General features: G+C 31.8%; 1 protein-coding gene across 12 annotated transcripts in view; it reads left to right on the forward strand.

Moving 5' to 3' along the window:
• The window catches only part of ZBTB20 (zinc finger and BTB domain containing 20), a 730,245-nt gene that overhangs the window by 112,820 nt on the left and 592,319 nt on the right, over positions 1 to 25,106 (forward strand). Inside the window, exon 1 of one of the 12 annotated variants that reach the window (XM_072964844.1) lies at positions 22,020 to 22,053. The exons of the other annotated variants lie outside the window; for them this stretch is intronic. The gene's annotated coding sequence lies outside the window, so the exon portion shown is untranslated. Of the gene's footprint in view, positions 1 to 22,019; positions 22,054 to 25,106 lie in introns of those variants that run through there. 12 annotated transcript variants of the gene reach the window in all.

The following is a 25,106-nucleotide window of genomic DNA, read 5'->3' on the forward strand; positions in this document are numbered from 1 at the left end:
TTTAAATATCCTCATATACTCTTACTAGAAAAGTGAGGCAATCTTACCTCCAGTAATTCATGAAAATTAGGAAAGATTTCTGGTCTGACACAGCTTAGACAGCAGAGCTGAAGCTATTCTTCTGATTAGATAATATCAGGTTACTCAGCAAGTGCAAGTATTTCTATATTACTCAGCATATATCCATCATTTTGGATGGTGATGGGGAAAGGAGGAAATTAGAGTCAACTCACCTTGTCCTGGAGAATACTGAAGAGATGTATCTAAAAGAATAGAATCTAACCAAAGTTATAAATAAAAATGATTATATATTGAATGTTTATTAAAATATGAAGCTGTTTTGCAAAATACATAATAAGATACCTAACTAAAATAGGTCATGGCCTCTTCCTGTAACAGAGTGCAATATCTGATAAGAGAGAAAAGATTCACAAATGAGAAATAACTAAATAACAATAAACTTGATGTGGTAAATTGTGAGACACAGCGTATAAGTGGTATATGTCTTAGAATTTTTAAAACATCAGTATGTACCAGAAATACTCTATGGTGAATCATTGAGTTGTATCCTGAAAGAAGCTTCTGGTCTGTCTTGGAAAGAAGAATAGAGTGAATTCTCATTGAGTAAGTATTTCTTTTTTTTTTTTTTTCAGCCTTCTAATAATGCTTGATTCTTTTTATACTATTTGAATCCCAGCTGACATTAGCTCTCTTTTGGAATAATCCTGATTTAAAGAGATTTCAGCAGTAATTCAAATTCATATTTTTTGAATGTATAGTCCATGATAGGTATAGTAATAGGCATTGGGAATAAGAGAAAAGTAAAATACAGCCCTTTCTCTTGAGGAACATTAATCATAGCAGTGGAATGATATGTATGTATATGTATGTACATACACACACACACATATATATACAGATAATATTAATATTATGTAATACTAATTTGATAGTGTGCAACAGTGTGCTACTGACAATGGAAGGTGCCTATTGCAGCCTAGTAATTCAGGGAGAAGTTCTTGATGCCTGAAGAGCCATGGAAAATGATACTTGAAAAATGAACAGGGGATAACTAGATGAAGGAGGAAAGGTCTCTTTGGCCAGAGGGAACTGCATGAGTAAAAGCATGGAGATTAGAAGTATGGTGTGTGTGCAAAGCCATTATACCCAAACAAAAATGTATTTTACAAAGTTGGGATCATAATATATATACTGTTTTGTAACATTTTCTTCCTTTTATAGCAGTCACTGATCATTTTCCCCAGATCCTTAATTATTTTTGACGGGACTTTTAAAAAAATTGCTACATGGTGTTCTGTCACATGTTGCAAGTAGTTTTTTCTTAATTTATTATTTGCTTTTTAATTTTATTTGTTTTTTTTCTATTTAGAAATTTTCATTTTTATATGTTCAAATCTATTATGTAAAAAATTCTGTTACATTTTCCTAATGGCTTTTGCCTTTGCTTTTATGCTTAGAAAGACCTCCAACTTAGATTAAAAATTCTCCTATATTTGCTTCTAGTTCTTTTATGGTTTCATTGTTTACATATAACTCTTTAAACCATCTGGAATTTTATTTTGATATACAGTGTGAGATAGAATCTAAATTTACTCTGTTCTAAATATTTAACCAGTTGTCCCAGCACCATCAATTGAAAAAAATCCATGTTTTCCCAGTTGATTTGAAATGCATTATTTATCATATGCTAAATACTTAATTTACAAATGGGTTTGTTTCATGCCTTTCTATTCCATTTCTAGCCTTTCTATTTTTTCTCTTCAGTTCTTTTATTTTCTGTGTTCTTTCTTGGATTATGCTGTTTTAACTATTGTGGCTTTTACAATACAGTTTAAACCTATTGAGAGTTTCTTGTATTATTTTTCATTTTATAAGATTATTGACTATTTTTTATCCAATTAATCTTTCATAAGAACTTTATAATAAATTAATCAACCCCTTACACATACACCTCCTGCCAAGCCTTCAGTTTCACTGGACTTTTAATAGGGTTACATTACATTTAGGAATTGTTTTGGGGAGAACTGACATATAGGTTTGTTAGGTGGAAATATTAGTATTCAACTTTAGATGATGTGTCCATTTTAGTTATATATGACTTTACATTACACCTGTAAAGAAATGCCTGCATCTGACAACAGGTGTGTTTTGTTGTTATTGTTTTGGTTTGGGTTTTTTTTCTTTTGCTATCATTACTTTTGCTTTTTTATTTTCCGTATTTTTCTTTTTAAAAACCCACATATGTTTTTCATATTGAAAAAATGAATCCTTTGAAAATTTTTGTTTATTTAATCAATGAATGGAAGTGAGAAACTGAGGGAGAGGTATTGCTAAAAGGAGGCACAGGGTCAAGGGAAATTTGAATTAGGATGTTCTGAAAAATAAAGAACCCATAGAAAAGACATTGACGATAAGGAGAGAGAGGTGATAATGGATAGAGCAAAGTCCCAGAGACTCTAGGAGGGTATAAAAGTCATGTATACAACAGAGGGACTGGCCTCAAGTATAAGAATGATGATTGTGAGTTGGAAGATAAATGAAAATATGGCCTGCATTGAGTCTATCTGATTATCACAATAACTGTAATATAAATATTATTGTTTTACAGATGAGGAAATTGAGTTCTAAAGGTATTATATGAGGAACAATTAATTTTCAGAAAACTTTGGTGAGATGAAATCTGGGATTTGCACAATTGAAGTATGCAAGACGTTTATATATAATAGATGAAATGATTGCAAGTTACCAGGAGTAATTAGGGATAGATTGTCAGTAAGCACAGTATAGTGAACATGCAGAATGTGGATAAGGGGGAACTGTCATAAATATGTCTAGACAAAATGGATCTTATTTAACTTACTTCAGTTTTCTTCATTTTAAAATTTCTTGCCTTAACCCCCAAACTAAACATTAGTTACTTCTTAAGCTTTCCATTGAGCCTTGAAGTCTGTAAAAAATGCTCATTCCTGGGTTTCCATGTTTCCCATTAAATGTCTCCAGATATTTAGATATACCCCTGACTTTGCAACATTCCTTTATTTATATCATTGCGTTTTTCTGTTTAGCCAATTTTCAATCTGTCCACCTAAATTTTATTAAGCCACTTACCTTGAATTAGGAATTATTAGCTTTGGGGACACAAATATAAAAGAGGATTCAATTACTTATGCAGACTCCTTATTATGATATTGCAGAATCTTGCAAATATTGTAAAATTTCACATCATAGGAGAATTGTAAAATATTTATGCAAATTATTCACATATGTATCAAGCCTTGGAGCAAACATCAAGTTTATTCTAATTTAAACCCTTTATTTTACAGGGCAGAAAATCCAAATTCACAGATTTTAAGTTATTTTTTTCTATGGACATTAGATTTAAAAATCTCTGTTTTCCTCAATAGGTATAGTTTTGATTATGTGATTCCATGAATCATTTTTCTTGATATATTTAAATGTCTGATTTTATTTTATTTCTATTATTGTGGGAATAATGCATTTCAAATTAGAAGACAGTGCTGTGATATTTTATGTATCTGAAGTAAGCCATAATAACATCAAAGAATAAGGCAAACTTTTATAATTTTACATCAATGTAGTCCCTATTTTAGTAACAGCAGCTATTAACAGTAACTACTACTGCTACTACTTTTAGTAGTAATCAGATTCAGTTGTATTTCCTAAGTGAATAAGTATAGAATGCTGTTTTGTTTAAAAATAATAATAAAGCATGTAAAGACATGTTTTATGTGGAGTAAGTAACCTCTTGCTGTTGTGATTGAAGAGTATGAAGTTCTTCCTACAATTTCTTTCATAACAGCTTACTACATAGTTGAAATTCCCACCATTAGAAACTAGTTTTTTTTTTTTTTCAAGTGGAGTGGCTTACTAAGGTGCAAAAGAGATGTTATATACATGCTTTAATCTTTTAATATCCAGTGTGACTTAATTTGTGAGATTGTTTTCCTAAGACACCCATCCAAGAGGTGTGTCTTGAGGGAAAAGATAAGTTTTATTGAGGAGGATAGAGAGGTAGGTTCCAAGTACAGGGAAAATACAAGAAATAAAGTAGATGACTCTGAGTAGCCAGATGTATAATGAGGAAGCAATCTATTCTTCCATTTAAGGGCCTTATCATATTATATTGCACTTACATTCCTGCCTCGCCACCTAGGTTGTAAACTTTTCCATGTCAGAGAAGGCCATCTCTTTATCAATAGCACCTACCATAGTTCCTGACAAATAATTAGGGTTCAGTAAATATTTATTGAATGAATAAAGGAAAAAAGGGGAATTTAGGAGATGAGATTTATTACAAGGGAGAAAAAGGGAGTCTGAAGACAGACATTATTAGATCAATTTTTTTACCTGGATCAACTTTGCCTTCTGCCAACAGTAGAACTCTGATTTAGTCCTACAAGAAGTAGAGAGCTACAGAAACTTTCTGTGTACTACAAACTAGACTGTAGAAGAGCTGGGAAATAGGATGTAGATAACACATATAAATAACTAGTTCTCTTAAAAATAATTAAATAACATGTATTTATCTCCAAATTAATAGTCATTTAATATTTGATTCAGGAAGGAAATATAACTTGGAATTATCATTAAAAATCTTGACTGAACTTGCGTGATTGAAATAGCAATGCCTGGAAGTACTGTTTAGTAATGTTTTGATTGAAAAGAATATTTGCTTTATTTTAGCATACCTCCCCCCCACCCCCGCCGTGTCCACCAGCAGTGTAACATAAAAATCAGGAAGAAGAGACAGAAAAGGGAGAAAGGGGGGAGAAAAAGTAAAGGTTAGATGTAGTACAAAGAAATAAAATGAGCAAGAAGTAAAATTAAAAAGGAAAGAAAGAAGTAAAAAGAGAATGGAATTATAGAAAACTTTATATCTGCAAGAGTTTGGGGTTAGTCCTAAAAAGAGTAAAGAACAATGTCTATATATACTAAATTACTGTGGTTGAAAATGACTTTAAAAACACCTTACCTATTATCTCTGTATATGCAGAACTGAACACTGAATAATATAGAAGTATTCAATGATCAAGTCTTACACTCATTATGTTTGTTTCTCTTCCTTCTTCCCTTCCTACCTTTCTTCCTTCCTTCTTTCTTTCCTTTTTTTTCTTTCTTTTCTTCTTTTTCCTTCCCTTCCCTTCCCTTCCCTTCCCTTCCCTTCCCTTCCCTTCCCTTTCCCTTTCCCTTGTCCTGTCCTTTCCTTTCCTTTCCTTTCCTTTCCTTTCCTTTCCTTTCCTTTCCTTTTCCTTTTCCTTTTCCTTTTCCTTTTCCTTTCCTTTCCCTTTCTTTTCTTTTTCAGGTAGCAGGTACATAGATTTTATTAGCAGATAGCTATTTGGGGATTTATACTGCAAGATTTGGCACAACTCTTGGAAACAAGGTTCTGTCTAGTGCAGTAAGTCCTAGAGTTTGTGCCTTTTTTTTTTTTTTCAGTTTTATACAAGAACAAAGGAAAGACAAAAACAAGAGGGTCTTTCACTTGTGGTAGTCTGCTTCCTTGGGCGTATTTCTTTCTTTATTCAGAGATGACGATTCTGGGTATTCTTCTTACACTGAACACGACCAATTTTTCTTTTGTTCTATTTTAAAGGGTATAATATTTCTTGAACTGAGAGACACGTTAAAATATAACTTCAAAGTGAGATTTTTATTTATTTATCATTTTCATGGAAGATCTCTCTAAATTTCTGACAAGAAAAATTTGGCTATTGTTTGTCACATTTATCTGTCTTCATTTCCCGGATCTCCATGGTACTGAAATTTCTGCTTAAAGAATTCAAAGAATGTTCAATTATATAGAGCCCATACAACAAATTTACACATCCCTCTTCTATCATGTCAGCTATTTCTTTTCAAATGTTAAATAGGTGCTAAAAGCTGTGTGTGTGTGTGTGTGTGTTGATGGAGGAGAAGCAGAGACAGAGGAAAAGTGAGCAGTCACTGCATTCAAGCCAGTAGGCCCATTTCTAGGGATAGGGATTTTATTCTGAAGAAGTTTTTAATTCTTCACTTTTAAATTAATAATTTAAAAAAATATTTGTTTCAATGTGGTAGAAACTAATTTGAATAGAAAGTTTCACCTTTTTGATTTATTTTTTATTGTAATCAATGGGGCATTGGATTTCTCTCTCTCTCTCTCTCTCTCTCTCTCTCTATATATATATATATAAAACTTTTGTATAACCCTAAATATTTTATAAATCAAAAATCTAAATGTTTTTCTTTATTACCTCAAGAATGATATACATATTTGAAAGCCAAAAAGTTCTTATCTTACTGGATATTTATTTGCTATCACTATTTTGAACTTGGAGTGAATATTATTTTTAAATAAGTATTCTTAAAGAACTGAGATTTACTGCAACTTCCTTTATACCAGGTACTTATGTATTGTCTCACAATGATGCTCTGAACATCTTTACATTAATATAATTAACTTGAGTTTATAGAAGGTTAAATTGAGGACCAAAGAGATTAAGAAAACAACTAAGGTGATTCAGGCCCTTACTAGAAATCTCTGTCTACTTCCCTCCACTGCTATCTTCTTAGTAGAGTTTACCATGATCTTGGACCATCGGATTTATCTCCTAACTGGTCTCCTTATTAACTGCCTTGCTGCCTCCAATTAGTTCTTCATGAGAAGCAGGATTATTCTTGGATTATGTCATACTTCAGTGGCTTCCCATTTTACTTGAGTAAAATTCTGGAAGGTCTGTCTCTCCATTTCTCTTGATCCTCATCTCAAATATATTCTTTTTAACTTACAACATTCTAGCCACATTGATGTCCTTTCTGTTTCTAGTCAATATCAAGTGCTTTTCTTCTTTGGAGCATCCATATATGTTGTTCCTGCCTTGGCTTTCTGCATCATTGGATGCTTCTCATCTTTGAAGCTTTAACTAAAATACCCCTTTTTAAAACAATCACTTGTTTTCTGTTGGCTGGATCCTTGCTAGTTATTGTCAGATGATCTTCTTAATTTGTAGTTAGTTATTTTGTTTGTTTACCATCTGTCTTCCCCTTTCCCCATAGTACACCAAAATCTCTATAAGGACAGAAATATTTTATTTGTTAACCTTTGTACAGTTGTCCAGAAATGTAGACACTCAGTAAATATTTACTAGATGAATAAATAACTAAATAAATATATGCATAGATGCATTCTCAACTCTAATGTATTTTCATATTAATTAGGTATAGTCATAAAATTTATCCTTTTGGCAATGTATATTGTATTCTTTACCACTGTGAGTATTTTTATTGTCCTTTAGCAAAGTTTGGAATATATAAAATGATGGCACCTATTTTATTTCCTTTGAGTATTATTCCTTGCTCGGAACATATTATCTTCCGACTTGGCCAACTCAAAATATATTGTGGATTTATGTTTTACAAAACATCTAAAAGAACTATAAATCATGGTGTCATTGAACTGAGGCCACCTTAAACCCCATCTATTCCCATCACCCCTTGGAGCCTGAGCCTTCTCTGAAGACCCCCTCCAGCAAGTGGTCATGGAGACTGTGCTTGTACATTACCAAGTTAAAGGAGCTAAGTACTTTTCAAGACAACCCATCTAATTCTTAATGTGTTAATAGCCTCAAATTTATATTTTGAGTTTTGGGCATTAATACATTCCAAGTTTCTCCTATTTGTGCCCTTATATTCACCTGAAATCTTTGCAATTTATCCTAATTTTATTGTTTCTTTTTATTTAAAGTCTCAAATAAGGTAACTTTTTTTTCCTGAATTAATACAGTACTATCAGAAAATTTCTTTTTAGTTCAGACTTTTAGATTTTTAGTAAACTTAATGATGAGAGTAGAAGTATTTGGAGTTTTCCTGCAAAATATTTCCATCTATATTTGTTTCCATTTTTCATTGTGTCAATTCTGTTCTTTCAATTACTATATTCACATCATAATGTTTACTGTTTTACATAAAATTCTGAAATGAATGAAATGAAAAATGAAAAAATTTTATTTTTTCTTGATTCCTCTGAAAAAATATTTATTGATAAAACCAAGTGAAATATAATTTATGACTTCTTTTAAGATGTTTTCCAATATGTGTTTCATAATTTAATTTACCAAATAATGCCTACCAGTTTTGAATAATGTGGGGATACCAATTTTTGAAATTTAAAAAAAAAAGATGAAGAAAAGGAAAAGAAAGAGAAGGAAAGAAAAGAAAATTAAAGAATATTTTAAATAAAGTGTACTATGTGTGTTCTGAATGTCATTACACTTTTATCCCCTGGACTCTGCTAACTCATGATTAACTGTAGAGTAAATACTTATTCAATACTTGAAGTTTGTTCTACTACTTACCCCTTTTTCTCAGCTATATACTCAACGTTTACTTCTTAGCATAAAACCCATGCAAGTGTCTTTCATCAAATACACACAAAAAAAAACCACACCAACAACAAGAAGAAATAAAATAAAAGAAAGAAAGAAGATCCTTTTTTTGAAGTTTTACTATTACCACTTTCTTCTCTCTCATTTCTGTTCAAAACTTCAGGAAGGAATTTTTACTTCTTCACCTTTCATTGTCTCTACTGTCCACTGAAAACTGATTTCTGTCCTTAGAATGTAATTTAAATTATTCCCACTGAGATAAAAAATCATAAAATTGTCAAATCAAATAGAATATATTCAGTCTTGATCTGACTTCATATGTTGGATGTTTTTTTAACATTTTTAACAGCTCCTTTCTTTTGAAACTCTGTCCTCTCATTGCTTTCATGATGCTCTTTGATTTTCTCCTGACTTTCTCTGGCTTCTCTTAAGTTTCCTTTGCAGAATTCTTCTTCCTGCCCCATGTTTCTTCTTCCTCATCCCCTCCCCCTTTCTTCTCCTTCTCCTTTTTCTTCTTTCTCCTCCTCCTCCTCTTTTCTTCCTCTCCCTTTTCTTTTTTCTCCTCTTCGTCCTTTTTCTCCCTTCTCTCCTTCCTCCTCTTTCTTTTTGCCTCTCTTGCTATCACACCACACCTTTTCTTGGGTGACTATATTCATATCTTAAATTTGATTCATCATTGTTTTTATGACTCTCAGATCTGTAGCTCCTGCACATATCTCACCACTTCTGTCTCTCTCCAGACTTATACACACAGCTGGTCGCTGGATAGCTTCAGCTAAATGCTCTATGGGCACTTCAGATGTAACATGTTTCAACTGCAGATTTTATCTTCACTCTAAAATGCCATATTTCTCCTGTCTTTCCCATCTCTTTAAATGACACTATCATCCACCAAGATGGCCTGAAAGAACCTTATGTTTAAGCCCTTTCTTTTATTCCCCTAGAGTTGCCCTGTAGATATGTTATTCTGTTTAAAGGCAGGGCTAAGAGAGAGTGTATTTCTCTATTGGAGAAAATCTATCTATCAGTACCACACCAATATTAGAAAGATAACCATGAAAATGTTCCTGATAATAAGTAGATAAAATACAAAGAATACTTCTTTATAAGTTACACTAAACTTCATTTAAGAGGCTGAAGTTTACTTGAACATTCTAAAAATCCCAAATATTGATCTTATATGTGAACAAATAGTCCTAGAGGGAGGAGATGAATATCTAGTATAAAGACAGCTTAATGAGAGAACATGGATTAAAACTGAAATTCACTTCTGTAATTTTTTATCTCTTTGGTATTAGAAACAACTAATTTTTCCTCTTGTCCCCAGTTTATGTGATGATAAAGATTTTTTTTTTTGGTAGGGGATATATCAGTGCATAAGAGTACAGGAGGCAAAGTCTAAACAAAGTTATAAAAATAATATAAATTTCTGCTAGTGGAATTTACCCTAAGTTTAAAAATTTGAGAGTTTATTTCTAAGTTGCCTTCCAAAAAAATATACTCTCCAATCCACCATGTGTAATATCTGTTTCTTATGGGGTCACCAACCCTAAATATTACCCAATTTTAAGAAGTTTGTCAATCTGATAAGGGAAAATTGTATGTATATATATATAGGATTAAATATCTTTTCATGTTTCTTGGAGATTTATATATTTCTTCTGTGAACAAGGTTTTCATATCCTTTGATCATTTTTCTATTGGTTTTTTTGTGTTTTTCTTCTTGAATTTTTTTGTTTGTTTGTTTCTTGGGTTAGATTTCTTCTGGAATGCATTCTTCAGATATATTTTTTTCATGCTGCATACATTTTTTCTGTACTATTTTTTATATAATTTATTTCATTTAATATGAAATGTACAAATTACTATAAAGCCCTTAATCTGTATGTCTGAAAATTGTGTGGGTAAAAACTCCTTGATGCTCTTCCCACCCTGCGTGAATCCAAATGCATTGACTTGTCTTGTGAGCTTTTGTTTGAGCTCCAGCCTCCTCTTTTCTCAGAGGACTGCATATTATTTATTTTTCTGCTTCTTCTTTCCTCTGAGAACTATGTATTATTTATTTTTCCCTTTTGCTTTACATTCTACTAATTACCAAAGGTAATTACTTTTGAGAAACTATCATAGTTTTGCCTTCCATTGCCTACTTTCATCTCAGTAAAGAAAAAACAAATTGATGAGCGTTGACCATTTACCTTTCCAAGCTACGGAAGTTTATAGGGCTTTCTAGTCTTGTCTTTTTTTTTTCAATGTCCCTACTTCTATCTTGTCGCACTTCTCAGTACTATTTTTTTCTAAATTGGAGGCTTTTAATGAAATTTGTTTCAGGATTTGCCCATTCAGTTTTTTAAAACTATTTCTGGCAGGACAGAATGTTGCAAATTAGGAGTTGTATCACTTGTCTCTCTTTTTGTGGCTGCCACTTTCCTAAAATTATGGAAGAAAGTATGTCCCTTCCTTTTATTAATTATTGCTAGTAATATTTTAGGAGGGGGTAGGTGAGAAAAGGTCTGTCAGAAGGCTGCAAAGTTTTTAAATTTTATTTTGAGAATAATAAAATATGTAATATATATGTATATAGTCTCACTTTAAAAGTTTTATTATGGAAAATGTTAATTTTACACAAAAGAAGAGAGTATGATATAATAAATCTTTATGTGTCCATCACATAGCTACAATATCAATAAATGGTCAATAAACCACATCCACACCCAATTATTCTGAAGTAAATCCAAGATATCATAAAATTTCATTCATAAAAATATCAATACTTCAGATACAATTTTTGAGGTTCTTTCTTGGTCCTGAAAAGAGGTTTCTAGAGAAATTCTCTTTGTTGGCTTTCTTTAAATAGATTATCACCCTGATTTATCTGTAGCCTACTTTACAACTTTATCTAATCAGAATACCCAGCATTTGTAGTTTCAAACTGTATGTCTCATTTAGCCTTGGTCTGTTGTGTTTTTGTCATTAAAGTACGTATGCAAATTAATTCCATTCAATACACGTTTATAGAGGTTTTACTGTGAATCACACAGTTTCCTAGGTACTACAGATACTGCAGTGAACTGAAAGAGTGCTCTCATAGAGCTTATACTCTAGTGTTAACTTTGAGAGGTAGCTCTAAAATTCAGTGTCTGTTTATCAAAGAATGGTTTTCAGTGTGTTTTTGCTTTTTGTCTCTTTAATTTTTATTTTTCATTTGAGGATTAAAACATTTCTCATTAAAACACTGGCTTAAGCATCTTATCAAGACATCTGGTGAAACAAAATAGAACAGAACAAGACAAAACAAACCAGCCCTTTATTGTTTGGCCTCACTTATAAAGTTGCTGTCACTTTATAAGAGTCTGAGGAAAGAATTCCAATGAAAACCTTATTGGCTATTTCAATGACATCAATTCTTGTAGTTCTTTTGTGAGGAAGATAACATGGAAGGAATGGGGAGAAGTTTAGCTAGAGCTATGCTTATTTACCTGCTGTGTAATAGGTCTCAGATGCCCTATACACTGTTGCAGGTAGAAATCATTGCTTATTATTTTAATGTAAGTTTGATTAGAATGTGAATAATTACATAAGAGAGTTATATAAGAAACATAATACAGGGATACTCTTTATCAGCTAATTAACAAGAATTCTGAGATAAAATTAAGGTATGATTTGTGCACAACTAAAGAAGCATAGTTTCATTATTATACGATAGGGTTAATAAAGTTATTTTGGACTGAGTTGCCAGTAAATCTCTTCTGGAAAAGTTTATAGTATAAATTAATACTTAAGGTGGTAAACTTCATTGCAACAGGCCAAGAAAAAGAGAAAAATATGCTATCACAGAGAGATGTGAATTCAACTATCTATTGAGGAAATAAGTTATCACTAATGCTTTCCTAGGATTTATTGTATCTTAAGGATTTTAAAATTTTAAGTTGTGTACTACTGCATTCATATTATCACCTACTTACAACTTCTTCAACAAATATATGTTGAGTAAATGCTATGTTATAGGCATTATGCTGGAATTTGCAGGTACATTGGTGATGAAAAGAAGTATGTCCCATGGATCTTACAGCCTAATTGAGATAGATATGTATATTTACACACACACACACACATTTACACATATACTCACACACATAAACATATTAAATAATCACAGAAATATATGAATATTTACTTTCAGGTACTACTACTAAATGTAGTTAATTTTGTGTTGGCAAGAAATATCTAGTTAGCTGAGATTTATGCTTTTTCAAATGGCTTATTTCAAATCTAAACCTGCATCTTTTCTCCCACTGTTTCAATTACAAACTGAATCATTGCTGATTTGTATCCACTAAAGTTCCTGAGATTTTCTTGTCTTGTAGGAAGTTTCTATGCACTAATACTTTCCATTAGTACAATAGATTGACAGATGCCTCAATTGCTTGGAATTTATTCTACCAAGGGAAAACAACGGATAGTGAATTAAAAGTATCAGTTCATTGGGTTAATCATGTTCTGACAGAGTATCGTTACTATCCTTTAAATAAGAAAAGAAATTTGAGTTAAAAAAATTTAAACAAGTTAAAATTAACCAGAGACTATAAAGGAAAGTAATTTCAGCAGGATTACTTATGCTCTCAATCAAATAAGCAAACCGACGAAAACAGGTGTATATGTGGCATCTTATTTTTTGAAGATGATTCTTTCCATCTTTTATTCTTTGATCTCTACATGAGCAGAAGCACATAAAGTGGCAATGGGGCCAAGGGTGCTCGATGTCTTGGCACTCATTAACTATGGCAATTAGCACGATTTAGACTGATATATTTCCAAGATGAAAGCATGACTTGGACCAGACACACAAAAAATGATGATGGCATTTGTGAAGGTGGAATGACTTTGACCAACAAGGAACAGAAAAGTAACAGAGCTCATCTTAAAAGACTTGGATTATTTGAAAAATTGATTACATGATAAGACTGTTTCAGTATAACTGTAATTCCCTGAAGACTTATTAATGCTTCAGTAGCATTAAAGTAAAATGAAAAGACACTAGAGCAGTCTGCTTTAATAGCTTGCTGGCTTGAACCCCGATACATAATGTTCTTGTAATAGTTTATGGGTGACTGCAGTAAATTGATAGTGAATGTTTTCCATTTTTTGGCTCTTCATAACAGATCTGCTCTTCGAGAACATTTTGTTCTGAGAATATTATGAAGGCAATTGATCTAGTTTAGAAGTTGCTTGACAATTTTAGTATTGTGTTAACTTTTCTCTCCTCCAAGTGGTATGATTTTCATCCTTTGAGCTGAAGTCAAATTGTAGTTAGTTTGGGCTTAAGAAGTTTACTCATTTATACTTCACCTTCTCTGACTAAGTACCACCATAAAGAAATAAAAATATATTTTCTCCTAATTTTTTTACCTTTATCTATTTAAGAAAGGTAAAATCTGTCCTTCTTCTTGACAGAGAAAACAATTTGAAATAGATTAATTTGGAACTTAAATAGTTTGTTGGTGTATCATTAGTGATCATATTCAAGGGTTGTATTTTAAAAATAGAATTATGATGCACCAAAAAAATTTCTTTATTTTACACACAATGAAGGCTGAGAATTGCCTGGGATTTAGTGAATTGAATTATCTAATGTGGGTTTCCCTGAAGTATTTAGTGCATGCCCTGTTTTTTAGTTTTTCAAAACTCAAATATTCATGCTGTACATACAGTAAAAACAAGTTACAGACTTATTAGAAATTGAAATGATCTCAACGTTAATATTAGACGCACGGAAAATTAGAGGATATTTGAGCACCCTATTCATTTTTTTCAGTCTGCAGTGTGCCTAGGAACATTTGTTTCATATAAAAGTTACATTACAAAATTAATGGACTGAGGATGGAAAGGGGATTTGGAGGAATGTGAAATAAAGTCTGGATATATACTACATGTAGGTGGAAGATATTTGAGGAACATTTATGGAACAAAGTGCAGTCTCTTCCTACCAAGGTCTAGGCATCCAAAAGCGACAAGAAGAATCAATGTGGTTATATAAAACTGCAGAGAAACTTCTGGTCAGACAGAGAGTTCTGAAGATGTGGCAATAAAGCAATAAAAGGAAAAACTGAGCTAATAAAAAATGCAGAGAGGAGTTAGAAATAATTAGAAAAGAAATAAAATATCTCAACAAAAATAGCTACAACAAAAATTTAGGGGACGCCAATGCAGAGCAGCCCAGCAGACAGAAAAGGATTTTAAAATTGTGTGTACAAAATGCAGACAACATGACTGGAAATGAAGTACTTGCTCCTTCGTGTAAGAGTTAAAGAGCAAGACATTCCTGAGCAACACACCTCTGCACTAAGATTCGTTGCACTTTCTAAAATGAGTTTTGAAGTAAATTGCTGAAAGTCAAATGTCTTCAGCTGCCTGAAGTACCCAGGGTCTCATGTAATACACTGTCTTTAGTGTTTTATGGCTTAGACAATTATAGTTTTAACATCAATATGTGTGTGAACATGATTATGCTACATCTATGGATTACCCAAAATAAAACCAATAACAGTTAATCAGCAAAGTCAATTTAGCCTTAGTATATAAAAAGCCCTTCAAAATGTTTTGTTAAATCCTATGAAATTGGTTTCAATGACAAAGGTTTCAGATCCTTGCAAATGGTGATGAATTCAGAGACATATAATGAGAAACACGGTAATCTGGTCTAGACAGATTTAGATAAATTAATGACCCAAATAGTTGATGGCAGCCACAGTTTTTAACTTTGAGTAAAGGAATCTTAAAAGCAATTCAGTGAAGAAATTCTTTCTTTCTTTCCTTTTGCTTTTTAAAATATTTGATTGTCTTTTTGAGGCTGAGAAAGAAAAGATGAAATCTACAGACTTCATTGTCCTAGACTCACTATTTTCTCTCTTCTGTCTTATACATAAATCTGTTTTGCTTCTTTATGTTTATTCATCTCCTGCTTTAAATAAACATATATTGTGTGTATAATATATATTAATGTTTCTCTGTGTACACATACACACACACATACTCTTCCATTTATGTTCATTTAGTAAGGCTTTTAAAATATTTATTGAAATAATTATTTTGGGTGGATTGATTTTACATCAAATAGTCTTATTATAAACGAAAGACTTCCCTTCTGTTGAATGTAAGCTTCTTTTAACACTACAATGAGATAGAACTGTATTGCTATAGTATAACCCTGTATAGTAGAATGTCCTATTGGTTGTAGACCTAATTTAAATTTTTACAAGCTGTTAGATGAATAAAAGGGCAAGATGCAGTCATGGACTACAGGTTTTTCATCCCTTAGTTATCTCTATAGTCTGTACTTTACATTAATGGCCAACTTTTATCTTGTGACAAAAGTCAACCTTACATGTATGTGCTCTTTTATTTTTCTTCATATATTTGGAATGCCACTTTTAATTTAGAGTAAGTAAGTAAGGGAAATATTTAACTGTTTTTTCCTAAGATAATAACTTGCATGAGTACAAAGAACTTGATGTTTGAATTTCAGATATAATCATCATGATTTCTCATTGAAATTAGGCTTAAACCTATAAAATTTAACAGCAAAGACAAAAGCAACCTTACTTACTGAAAAAACACTATCTTTCTCTAACAAGGTTACAGAAAAAATATTTTTCCAATATTTCATATAAATAACATATACGTATACATACATACATAGAAAGTTTATAAAAATTACACTTATGCAAAATTAAAAACAATACTAAATACTAAAGACCTAATAACTAAAGTTTCTGTGTAATGAAGCTATTCTTTTCAATGATGTCCTATAATGTGAATTTTATTTAAAAACTTTTGTAAAATGAATGCATTTGAGTGAATATCCAAACATGAATCCCTATTAAAATAAACATATTTCCACACGTTCTGCTGTACAAACTGAGGAGATCTGTTAAAAGAATAATGCCGTTATCCTTGTTGTTCTGTCATTAGGAAGGTCTACTTTTACAATTCAAATGATCTACTTTTCTCCAGACTCAGAAAAGTCACCATCACTTAAAATTAGTGTGTTCTAAAACACAAAACAAATGAATAAACATAACCAAACAGAAATAGAGTTATGGATACAAAGAACAAACAGGTGGTTGCCAGATGGAAGGGGAGTGAGAGGGAGGAGAGAAATAGGTGAGGGAGATTAAGAGGTACAAACTTTCAGTTACAAAATAAATGAGTTACAGGTATGCAATATGCACGGTGGGGAATAGAGTCAATAATTATGTAATATCTTTGTAAGATAACGACAACTAGACTTACCATGGTTATCATTTTGAAATGTATAGAAATATCGAATCACTATGGTATATACCAGGAACTAACATAGTATTGTAGGTCAATCATACTTCAAAAATAAACTCATAGAAAATGAGATTAGATTTGTGATTGCCAGAGGTGGAGGTGGGGTAGGGGGAGGAGGAATTGGATGAAGGTAGTCAAAAGGTACAAACTTCCACTTATAAGATAAATAAGTGCTAGGGATGTAATGTACATGTGGTAAAGACAATTAACACTGCTATTCATCATGAATAAAAGTCGTTAGGAGAGTAAATCTTAATAGTTCTTTCCACAAGGAAAAAAAATTAGTTTTTTTCCCTACTTCATTAATGTTGTATATGTATACATTTTATATATATGAGATAATGGGTGTTCACTAAAACTGTTATGGTCAGCATTTCATGATGTACGTAAGTCAAATAATTATGTTGTACACCTTAAACTTATGCAGTTCTGTACGTTAATTATATCTCAATAAAACTGGAAAAAATAAGTGGATTCTAACAGTGGAAATGTTTGTATCTTTGTCAAACTAAATGTTATGTTAATATATATCTCACATTTCTACAAAGAATGCTGTTCTCATTTAAAAAGAAATGAGTAGAGGTGTTTTGAAAGCGGCTGGACTTTTGGATCAAAATAAATATGCAATTTATGTATTAGTATAATGATTTTAGGAATTCATTGCATTTTGAAACTTTTTTCTGAATAACAGTAGTATTTTGGCCTTTAAGACACATTATTCAAAATATTTTGAATAAAAGTTGAGACATTTGTTCCAAAGTTTAGAATCTGTCCACATAATAATTCAAGTGACCTCCACTTTTAAAAACCTAATTTATGAATATTTAGGATTTGTAAAAAGAGATAAATTAAGGAATGATAGTTTGCTACATAGATGAGTTATGGTTTGCAAAATATTTTAGAAGTGTGATTTCTTTACAAATTTTGATTTACACTTGTTTGTTTAACACATAAAAAGAATTAACTCCATATTCTAAAACTCATATTTTTAAAGACAAATGCAACTGTATATCATGTAATGGACTTTTATGCTTCCAAATGAGTATTATTCTTTGTAAAGTAGTCACGCTGGGAAATATTTCTTCATTTAAGTAGTACAGACACTACTCTAAATATTGTACTGTGTTAGACTTGCCTTCAGAGCCAACAACATATCCTTTTGACTATTTTTTGTTGAAAACGACCCTTTGATTTAATTTTTAAAAATATTCCAGAATAATTTAGAGCCATGTTTACAAGTTTACTGCCCTAGCAAAACCTGGCCTATTCTGACTGGTACAGTTCTCTAAATCCCTTATCATTTCCTTACCTCTAACTTTTCAACCTGTTCCAATTAAGTGCCCTTTGCCCCATCCACTTCTTTAAACTGCTCTTTCTAAGGCTATATGTATGGCCTGTCAGTTTTGGATGATGAAAAAGGGTATTTTTTTAACATTATAGAAATAATAAAGCCATTTATCTTGTGTAGTTTTGTGAAGTCCCTAAAGGCAATTTCAAAAGAGATGTAACTTATAGTATTTCAAGAATGGTAGAATCATTGAAATAAAAATATTACTTTCACTGTGGCAAAAGGTATTTGGATCTTTAACTTTTGGATATGTGATATGTATCTTCAATTCAGTACAGTAAATATTTATTGAGTACATGTATTATGCAAATCACAGTGCAGGCACTAGGCAAAATGCAAAGATGAAGAAATAATATGCCCAGTCCTGACTCAGTGACATATAGTGAGGGAGGGGAATACCTTTCAATGACTCTACCACAGGACAGATTTAGGGTTCCCTTGGAGTTACAAAGCACTTCATAAATACAGGAGAGGGAAGGATTTGTCGTAACTGTTGCCTGACAGTTAAGTTGAACCTAGAAGTACATAGATTGAAACCTTGACAGGTAGGGATGGAAAAAAAGACATTCTAGGAAGAGGAAGTAATTTGTTCAATTGTAGAGTAGGGTTTATGTCTTTAAAAAAATGAGTATTTTACTTTCTAATAACAGCTTTCACATTAAAAACTGTGCTGTTTTCAACTTTATCAGCATTATAGGATATTCCTTAGTTTAATGCAGTTGAATTTCACAGACACTATTTGTCTTTTTTGTTTGTCTTTCTGTGTGTGTTTGTTTTGTCTTTTTGTGTGTGTATGTGCCCTATTTGTCTTTTCTTAGTGCTCATGCCTGTGTCTTTCTCTTACTGTGTCTTTCCTTCCCTCTTTACCTCTTTCTCATCTTCCCTATATGTTTCATTTTTGTCACAATTTTCCTTCCATTTTGATTGTGTCACCAACATTGAAATAGATCTGTTAAACTTAGTTTTATGTTTCCTATTTTTAATTTTAGGCATAGATGGTTTTAATTCTTTTTTTAAAATCAATAAACTATTTTTGGAGCAATTTTAGGATACAAAAAAAAAAACTGAGCGGAATTTACAGAATTCTCAGATACCCGTTAGCAACACCCTCACCTCACCCTCAGTTTTCATTTATTAACTAGACTCATGCTGACATGGTACATTTATTACAACTGATGAACCAATATTGATACATTATTATTAACTCAAATACATAATTTACATTAGGATTCACTCTGTGTGGTACAGCTCTATGGGTTTTGAAAAATGCATTGTGTCATGTGTCCACCTAAAAATTAAAAATTCTCTGTTGTTCTACCTATTTGTCCATCGCCCCAATACCCCAGGACTTCCTCCCCCACCTCCAATCCTTGGTTACCTTTTTACTGTCTCTATAGTTTTACCTTTTCCAGAATGTCATATGACTGGAATTAGATAGTATGTAGCCTTTCAGACTGACTTCTTCCATTTAGCAATATGCATTTAAGATTCCTCTGTCTCATTTTGTGGCTTGATAGTTCATTTTTAGTGCTAGATAATATTCCATTGTGTGGATGTGCCACAGTTTGTTTATCCATTCACCTATTAAAGGGCAGACACCTTAGTTGCTTCCAGTGTTTGTCAATTATAAATAAATCTGCTGTAAACATTCATGTACAGAATTTTCTGTGGACATAAGTTTCAATTTATTTGGGTAAATACTAAGGAATATGATTACTGGATCATATGGTAACATTATATTTAGCTTTATAACAGATTACCAAACTGTATTCCAAAATGGTTGTGATATTTTGCATTCCCACTTCACTAGTTGTTTTGGATTTAGCCATTTTAATAGATGTGAAGTAATATCTCATTGTTGTTTTAACTTGTAATTCCCTAATGGCTTATGATATTGAGCATCTTTTCATGTGCTCATTTGCTATCTGTATGTTTTCTTTGGTGAAGTGTTCAGATCTTGGGCCCATTTTTTGAGTTATTTTTCTTACTGTTGAATTTAAGAATTCTTTGTATATTTTGGATAGCAGTCCTTTACAAGACATGGATTTGCAAATATTTTCTCCTACTCTATGACTTGTTTTGACAGAATGAAAACTTTTAGTTTTAATAAAATCCAAATTATCAGTTATTTCTTTCATGGATCATGCTTTTGTTCTTATATCTAAAAACTCATTGCCAAACTCAACATCACCTAGATTTTTTTTTTTACTATGTTATGTCCTAGAAGTGTTATAGTTTTCTGTTTTATATTTAGTTTGATGATCCATTTTGAGTTAATTTTTGTGATAGGTACAGTGTCAGTGTCTAGATTGATTGGTTGATTGTAGCACTTGTTGAAAAGAATATCATTGCTCCATTGTATTGCCTTTGTCAAATATTAGTTAACTATATTTATGAGTCTATTTCTGTACTGTCTGTTCTGTTCCACTGATCTATCTGTCTTTTTTTTGTACCAATACCACACTGTCTTGATTACGGTAACTTTGTATTAAGTCTTCAGGTCAGTCAGTGTCAGTCTTCTGACTTTGTTCTTTTACTTCAATATAAAGTTGGCTATTCTGGGTCTTTTCCCTCTCCGTATAAACTTTAGAATCAGTTTGTTGATATCTACAAAATTGAATGAGTAGGTCAAATTGAGAAGAACAGACATCTTGACAATATTAAGTCTTCTATCCATGGATATGGAATATCTCTTCATTTATTTACTCCTGTGATTTCTGTCATCAGAATTTTATAGGTTTGCTTATATGGATTTTGTACATAGTTCATTAGATTTATACCTAAAAATTTATTTAATGTTTTGGTGCTAATGTAATTGGTGTTGTGTTTTAATTTCAAATTTCAGTGGTTAATTGGTAGTATATGAGAAAGCAATTGAATTTTATACAATTGTAATGCCTGACTCTTATTTTCTCAACAACAACAACAAAGAAAAACCCAAAAGCCTATACTAGTATAAATAAACTAAATTGCTCTTGGCTTCTGTATGATTCCCAACTGTTCTTTTATATATGTGATTAGAAAACAGCTTCCCATAAAAAATTTATAATACTACTGTTGGTCATAAGCTCGTATTTTTATTCATACTTTATTCTGGAATGTATGTCAAATATGGCATGAAGTGTTTCTAATCACATGATAAGTTTCATTTGTGTATTCCATTGGAAATAAAAGAATAGTTCTGCCCCTTTTTTTTTTTAAGATTGGAGAGCTAGAATGTGTCTTGTAATACTTTATTAATTGTTTTTAAGGCCTCATTTTCAAAAACCTGGGAAACACTGAAAAGTATGATTTTTTTTCCAGAATCCTACAGCATTTGTCATAATTTGGAATACAGGCTTTTGTTTTTTGATTTGTGGGAAATGACATCAGGATTAGAGACAGCCATTCTGGATATCATTTCTTCCTAGTAATGATCAAGGGTTAGGTACATGTAAGAGAAAGATTATGCTAGTTCACTTAAATGTAGACGTAAGTATGTTACTGCTAGGATTCACAGAAGTGCTTGCTACCTTTTTTCTTTTATCTCTGTTTGAAACCACTGTTTTTATTATTTCTTTTTCTTGACTTTTCACTTATTCTTGGGATTATAGTATCTATATTACTATGTTTAATAGATTCTTTTTTGAAAAATTAAGATCTAATTCACATACCATAAAATTTCACCCACTTAAATTTTACAATTTTGTGACTTTTAGTATGTTCAGAAGATTTTGCAAACATTACCATCATCTAATTCTAGAATATTTCATCACCCCAAAGATTCTACATTGTGGAACTAGCAGTCATTCCTGGAGATCCAGCCTGTGCTATTCCAGTTATTTTATAACTACCTGATCCTCTAGCTACCTAATGTCCTATGATGAATATATTGATGCTGGCGATTTCTCTCTTGGTCTTCTCTTTTTCAAGCCAACTCTCCTTAGTTACTTCAACTGACCCTGCTACTTCAAGACTTCTAATTATTCTGTATGTTTTTCCTTATAGGATTTTTGATATGGAAATGTCCTTATCAAAATGGAGTGTCTAAAGTAAAACATGGGCCGTGGTTTGACCAGTACACATGGGATAATTGCTGTCCTCTTTAATTTGTTGTTGTAGCTGATATTATTGATCATGAGGCCTTGACTGATGCATAGAAATTCTGGACTCTGTCAATATTGCCAACAGTCCCACAGTATCTATAGTTTCCTTCTTCTAATGAGTAATAATACTTTTTAAAACTATTGGGGCTTGGAGAGGGAAAAGGGATGAATATGGTGAATAGAGGCACATGACTAACAGAAACTTAATGTATACCCAGCATAATGAAAAACACCTGTTCATTCACTGTAGGTGCACTTCTAAACTTGCCAGTTCTAAGAAATAAATATATTAAAACTAAGGCTGGGGATAGGTACATTTCTTGATATGGGCCAAACAATTATGGAATTTGTGATAGCACCAAATAAATAAATGTTACAGTCTATCATACACTGACATTATCTTCAATAAGTAAAATGAGAAATAGTTATATTATGAAGAAAAACAATGAAAATACTCATGTTTCATTTATGCTGAGAGTTTTACCAAAGTTACTAAATGAAAGTAATGTTTGTGACTTAGGGTAGAGCTTAGGAAATAGAGGTCTTTGTACTAAAGTTTTTTCTTTAAATGTTTGACTACTTCTAGTGGATTGTTTAATGATTCTAAGTAGAAACTGTGGAAAAGCAGGTCTAACAGTCACCAGATGTTCTGGGATTTTAAATGGTATGCTAAAAGTAGCAGCTTACATAAAGCTTTTGAAAATTTGCAATGTCAATCATTTCTTATTTTTTAAATGAACTATTTAAAAATATAGTAAGGCACAGGATTAATATATCAAAAACCCATCACTTATTTGTAAAAATGTTAGCATTAACAATATTTGTTAAAGAAAATTTTTACAGAAATTAGCCACTACAGAAATAGTTGAAGTTCCCTCCGGTTTATATTTCTTTATCTTTTTTCTCAGAGATAACCACTTTCTTGAGATTAATGCATATGCTTTAAGACCATATTTTTACTATATATGCATATGTGTAATATATAGATACAGTGTCTTTGTGTATGTCCATGAACATTTAGCATAGTTTTGTGTATTTAAAAAATTTACATGAATCATATCTCACCATAATGCCATGGTTTTCAGTCTAGACACCAAATGCTCCTGGAGTGCCACAGTGAACTCGTAGGTGTGCTATAGGATATTTTAAATTTTCAAGAGTAATATGGCAATATCCATCATCTGTCAGAAGCCAGGTCAGCCACTAGCTTGAGATAGTACACAGTTTCAACATTGGTTTCAGTCCATCCTTTTTTTAAATTGCATTATAATTTACATATAATATTATATTGGTTTTAGTTTCAAATGTACAGTATAGTGTTTGTTTTAACCTTTGTATACGTTATGAAATGGTCACTATGATAAGTCTAGTAACCATCTGTCACCTACAAAGTTATTACAATATTGTTGACTATAGTCCCTATTATTGTGCATTGTATCCTGATGACTTATTTTATGACTAGAATCTTTTTTTTATTGAAGTACAGTCAATTACAATGTGTCAATTTCTGGTGTACAGCACAATGTGCCTAGGACTAGAATCTTAATCCCCTTTACCAGTTTCATCCATTCTCCACCCCTCTCCACTGTAGCAACCACCATTTTGTTCTCTTTCTCTTTGAGTCTCCTTTGTTTGTTTTGTTTTTTAGATTCCACATATAAGCACAATCATATGGTATTTGTCTTTCTTGGTCTGACTAATTTCACTCAGCATAATAACCTCTAGATTCATCCTGTAGATTCATTCATGTTGTTGGAAATGGCAATATTTCATTATTTTTTATAACTGAATAATATTCTATTGTGTGTTTATCTGTTTATCTGTCACTGGACACTTAGCTTGTTTCCACACCTTGACTATTGTAAATAATGCTGCAATGAACATAGGGGTGCATATATCTTTTTGAATTATTATATTTGCTTTGAATAGACACCCTGAAGTAGAATTGCTGGATCTTATGGTAGTTCTGTTCTTAATTTGGGGAGGAATATCCATACCATTTTCCCTAGTGGCTACATCACTTTAAATTCCCATCAACAATGTACCAGAGTTCCCTTTTTATTCTACAACCTCATTAACACTGGCTGTTTGTTGTCTTTTTGATAATAGCCATTCTGACAGTTGTGAGGTGATATCTCATTGTGGTTTTGATTTGCATTTACCTGAAAATTAGTGATATTGAACATCTTTTTATGTGTCTATTGGCCTTCTACATTTCTCCTTTGGAAAACTGTCTGTTCAAGTCCTCTGCCCATTTTTCAGTTGGATTGCTTGGTTTGTTTGTTTGTTTGTTTTGGTAATATATTGTATGAGTTCTTTGTATATTTTAGGTATTAACCCCTTATTGGATATATTATTTGCAACTATCTTCTCCCATTCAGTAGGTTGTCTTTTCATTTTGTTAATGGTTTCCTTCGTTACATAAAAGTTCTCAAGTTTGATTTAATCCTATTTGTTTATTTTTGCTTTTGCTTCCCTTGCCTGATGAAACAAATCCAAAAAATTTTGCTGAGATCAATGTCAAAGAGCATACTATCTATGTTTTCTTCTAGGAGTTTTCTGGTTTCAGGTCTTACATTTAAGTTTAATACATTTTGAGCTTATTTTTGTAGCTGGTATAAAAAGTTGATCCAGTTTCATTTTTTAAATATATCTATACAGTTTCCCAAACACCACTTATTAAAGGGACTGCCTTTTTCCAAGTCTATATTCTTGCCTCCTTAGTCATAGACTAATTGACCAAGTAAGCGTGGGTTTATTTCTGGCTTCTTTATTGTGTTCCATTGAGCTATCTGTGCCAGTGCCATACTATTTTGATCACTATGGTTTTGTAGTATAATTTGAAATTAGAGAACTTGATAACTCCATTTTTGTTCTTCTTCGTCAAGATTACTTTGGCTATTCTGGGTCTTTCGTGACTCCGTATAAATATTAGGA

The sequence above is a fragment of the Vicugna pacos genome, chromosome 1 (assembly GCF_048564905.1).
Source record: "Vicugna pacos chromosome 1, VicPac4, whole genome shotgun sequence".
Classification (NCBI taxonomy): Eukaryota; Metazoa; Chordata; class Mammalia; order Artiodactyla; family Camelidae; genus Vicugna; species Vicugna pacos.